We start from the raw sequence: 5,458 nt of genomic DNA on the forward strand, positions 1-5,458 counted from the left end.
GTTAGCCCAAAAGTTAGGGGTCTAACTTTGAGGCTAACTTTTCACCCAAAAGTTTGTGCAAAAGTTTGAGGCTAACTTTAGGTCCAACTTTTTGCTTCCTGGTTCAATTTCACTTATTCCATTGTCCTCTCTTTACTCCTAGCTATTCCTTCTTGCTTCAACCTTTCTTCAAGCTTTCTTCACCTATCATTAATCAACCAAACACATCAAAGCTATGCTTAAAATCATGAGATATTCATTCTTTCACAATATGTGACAATTATAGCATAAAACCTCATGAAATAGCATGAATTCATACATGGTTGATTAAATCAAAGGAAACATGAAAATCTACCCAAATTGGCTTGCTTAGAGCTCAAGAAAGTGCATAATTCAAATGAAAACAAAAGAAAAAGGCTAGTGAAACTAGGCTAAGATGACCTGTCATCACTCATCACACCTAATAAGGATAACTAGGATAGAAATTTCAGTTTTCATACCTTGCCAAGAGTTTTCTTTACTATTGATTTATTAATCCTTGCAATTTGTTTCTCCTGTTCAAACCTTTTCAAAAACCCAAATTACTGTTTTTCATAACCAATAATAAATCATACTTCCCTGCAATTCCTTGAGAAGACGACCTGAGGTTTGATTGCTTCGGTTATCAATTTTATTGGGTTTGTTTAAGTGACAAACAAAACTTTTGTAAGAAAGGAATTCTTGTCGGTCTAGAAGCTATACTTACAACGGAAATTTATTTGTGAAAGTTCTAGATTGCACGAGAGTTTTGCTCTTTCAAAATGGCGCCGTTGTCGGGGAATGGCAAATGTGTGTCTTATTATTGTTATTGTAAATATTTTTCTTTTACTTGTTTATTTGTTTTTGTTTTTCCTTCTTATTTCTAATAGCTACTATGAGTTCTCACCCCTCTCGCTTTGAGTTTGGTTCTAATTTTGTTGAATGGGATGGAAGCTATAACAGGAATATGCATCACGGTCTAAGCAATCAAAGATGGATGGAGCCAAGAGGATCTGATCAACCCTTTAGGCAACAACACCTTCCAAGATATCATGGACGAAGACCATTCTACAATGCATACCAAGCTGATAGATATGGTGGACCCCCTTGTAGTTACCAACAAGCCCCACCCTGTGCTTACGGACCATCCTCTCAACATAGCTTCGAACCACCACACTCACAAGCTCTTTTTCACCATTCGCCACCGTATGATCCTTATTCATCCCAAAGCCAATCCAATTACTCCCAAGGACCACCACTTTCCTGTGCACCATGTCCATATCCATCAAGCCAAGAATCATAGGTTCGCTTCAAAGAATCAATAGATCAATTTCATACAACCTTTCATCAATTGGAGCAAGCAATAAATCAATTATCTTCTAGACATTCGGACACTCAAGGAACTCCCATAGCTTCATGAGGAGAATCTAATGAAGAACGCAGCATGAAAGAGACACTAGAAACTTCAGTGGACAACATAGAGCATAACTTCGTACTGGAACAAGTAGAGGACGCTGTCATTGTAGAAGAAGAAGAGTTGGTTGAAGATTTAGGAGATGCTGAACCTCTACGGGAACCCAGAGTTATGGAAGACTCAGTCAAGGATGTTACAATTGACGCTAAGGAGGATAGTGCACAGCCTTCAAGGCAGGTATACTATGAAGAACTGAACGGAATAACCCAAGACGCAAGTTTCCTTGATGATGATAATCACAAGCCAAGTTCTCTTAGTAATGAACTTGCATCTGCAAGTGAATTCTTTGAAGTAGAAGAATCTTCCCCAAGTGAATACGAAGATGATGCAGAGGTAGACTTTTCTCAACCTCCTAATTATGACTCGAGTGATGAGGAAGATATCGAAGACTTTGGTCAAGACATAGTTGAAATTGAGGAAGTTTGCAAAGAAGTAGAGGAATTCACAGAAGACCACATGGGAGTAGAGCTTGCAGAACCATTGGAAACACCTATCTCAAGGCCATTACCACCCAATACAAACTTCAAGTGGGTAAAATCCTTAGCTTTTATCTTTACTTTTCCACTTGAATATGGTTTACTTGAAACAAATGGCCAGCTTATGACTCGCACTCAGAGTTGGTATGCGAGATTCAATGAGGTTTCACACTTCAATTTGAGGCACAAGGATTGGTGTCAAGCTCAATTGAAAGGATCTCGGAAGTTATTTGGTCACTGCAGTAAGAATTCAGATTACTTATAACCTGGTTGGAAAAATGCAGATCAAGACAAAGACGGGTGTAAAGGTAAAATTTGGGATCCTTGAATCTATTCTAACATTCAACACCCCGAGAGTTTTGAAGCTTGTTTGAACTCACCTAAGGGCTTTACGTACCTTGTCTAGGACCCCGGAGGCTGCTGGCATTCCAAACATTGGTGGAGATTTTTGGATGAATACAAGCACAAGCCACCATAATAGGAAGCTCATCAAATGTCTAACTTAAGGACTTTAACTAAAAGTGCTAGGTGGGAGACAACCCACCATGGTATGATCGTTTCCCTTTTAGTTTTAATTCTAGTCTGTTTTGTCTATTTTTGAGTTTTGATTGAACCTGGAATCATGCATAGCATTCATATTAAGCACTGCATTCTACATATTGCATTATAAAAAAAGAAGAGCACGCGACGCGACAGCGTCGATGACGCGTCCGCATCATATGTGCGCTGGGAAGAAAAGAAAAGTGAACAGAGAGTCACGCAAGAGCGTGGCTGGAGGCGTGCCTTTGGCACAATTTGACCGATGTGACGGCATCGCTGACGCGTCCGCGTCATGTGGGAAAAATGCCTCCCACGCGTCCGCGTCACCCACGCGAACACATGCCTTAAAAAAATCGACGTAAAAAGGGTGTTTGGCAGCAAGTTGTGATGGAGTGGGGCTGGAATCGTGCTAGAAGCACAAACCCTACCACGAGAACGCGTGTCCCACGCGTTCGCGTCGTTTTTTGAAATATGGCCATTCATGCGATCGCGTCACCCACTCAAATGCGTCACCACCAGATTTTTGGCAAAAATGCATTTAAACAGAGAGTTGTGCGTACGCAAGGCTGCTCTCGCGCCACTAGCACAAATTGAGTCACGCGTCCGCGTGCCCCACGCATCCGCGTCACTTGAATTTATCACACCCCACGTGATCGCGTGCACCACGCATCCGCGCCACATACGACGCACAACTTATCCAAACCAGCGCCAATTATCTCATCTTTTCTTTTCTAATCCTAATTTCTTCTATCTTTTCTTCTTTCTTCCTCCTTTCTTACTTTCTTCTTCTTTTTCCATTGGTGTTAAATTTTCTTTTTCAACTATTGCATCTTTTCTTGAATTATTTTAATTTAGTGCATATTTTTATTTTCTTTTCTAAATTCATTATTTTTCCTTTGGTGTTGAATTTTCTTATTTCACTGTTGCATCTTCTCTTGAATTATTTTCAGTGCTTCATGACTTGTTTTATTCTGATTGGGTAATATTATTTAAATCAATGCTAATTTTTTTATAATACTTGTATTCCTTTTGCATTGATATGCACTTACACTATCTTGCATTACCCACACTCTCTTCCCCATTGTTGCAACTTTTGCACTATTGATATGCCATTTGCTTCCACTATTTTCTCACTTGCATGTTGTAGCTACCATGTAATTGAGACCTTTATTATTTGGCATTAACACCCATATGTTATTTATGTTCTTATCTTTATTTTTGGATTACTTTTCTTTTTTCCCCCTTCTTTCAGGATGGCCACCACGAAGGGAGAGGAAAAGCTTCTTAATGGGGAGACAAACAAGTTCATCTGCTCAATCTTTGGAGAAAAGCATCAGTTGAAGCAACCCGTCCACCTGCACATCTTAGCATGCACCGAGGACAGTGCAATCTTTAAGTGTGGGGAGGTCGATACCGATCCCCATGGGTTAGTTATTCTTCTCAGCACCAATGTCTTATTTTCTTTATTTGTTCATTGTTGCATTTGCATGTTTGTTTGATTTTGTGCATATTTTACCACTTGGTTGAAGTAATATTTTCTTTTTCAAGAAACCTTTTATAGTATTTCACTAATTTGAATAAATTTTTTTGAAAAAATTGTATGAAGAAATATTATTTTGGAACATGGTTTAGAGCTCAAACACACAAAACCAGTGAGATTTTGAGCCTATTTGATTGGTTGCATTTTATCAACCAATATTTTATTTTTGGTGTGTGTTATTCTCTCTAAAATTGTGATCCTTATCTTGCTTGATTCTATATTTCCATTGTTTAATGTATGCATACACTTATATGATTGAGGCCTTATTTCACTGAGCTTACATACCCATATGGCCTTACCCTTTCATTATCCTTTGCAAACCAATGTTGAGCCTATTTTACACCTTTGTTCTTTACTTTAGCTCATCACTAACTCTAAGCGGAAAACAATAATGTCCTTAATTTGAATTCTTTATTAGGTTAGACTAGTGAAAGTGCTCATGAATTAAGTGTGGAAAAAGTGGGTTTGGAAATGTTTGGTTTGGGAATTGAGTATGTTAGACTTTCTGTGAAAATGTGAAAAATGTTGAGAACATGTTTATGCATTCAATACCTTAATGATATGCATTGAAAAAAAATTTGAAAAAAGAAAAAAAGAGAAAAAGAAAAGAAAAAGAGCAGAAAAATAAAAACGGGACAAAATGCCCCAAAGTAAATAGCGATAGCAATGCGTATGTACTATACTCAAAACTTGGAATGCATAAATATGTAGTAAACGCAGTTAATGGGTAGTCATTGATTTTATATTATGATTACATGGATTGTCTCAAGTTAGGTGGGAAAAGTTAAAGTTAATTAAGGATTCAGATTTTAGTCCACTTGACCAAATACAATCCTACCTTGACCCTAACCCCATTACAACCCTTAAAAGACCTCTTGATATGTGTATCTGTGTATTAATTTTTGTTGATTGTTAGATGAAGAGCAAGCCTTAGAAAGCAAGGTTAGTAGAGAATTGAGAGAATCGAACCTCAAACACTTGAGTGATTAGAATGTATACATGATGAGCGGATAATTTATACGCTTTTTGGCATTGTTTTTAGGTAGTTTTTAGTAAGTTCAAGCTACTTTTAGGGATGTTTTCATTAGTTTTTATGTTAAATTCACATTTCTGGAATTTACTATGAGTTTGTGTGTTTTTTTGTAATTTCAGGTAATTTCTGGCTGAAATTGAGGGACTTGAGCAAAACTCTGAGAAGGAGGCTGACAAAGGACTGCTGATGCTGTTGGAATCTGACCTCCCTGCACTCGAAATGGATTTTCTAGAGTTACAGAACTCCAAATGGCGCGCTCTCAACGGCTTTGGAAAGTAGACATCCAGAGCTTTCCAGCAATATATAATAAAAACACGTCATGTACATGCTGCTGAACGCCAAGTAACTTGGCGTTGAACGCCAAGTACAAGCTGCTGTCTGGAGTTAAACGCCAGAAA

This window comes from Arachis duranensis, chromosome 2, assembly GCF_000817695.3.
Source record: "Arachis duranensis cultivar V14167 chromosome 2, aradu.V14167.gnm2.J7QH, whole genome shotgun sequence".
In the NCBI taxonomy this organism is placed as follows: Eukaryota; Viridiplantae; Streptophyta; class Magnoliopsida; order Fabales; family Fabaceae; genus Arachis; species Arachis duranensis.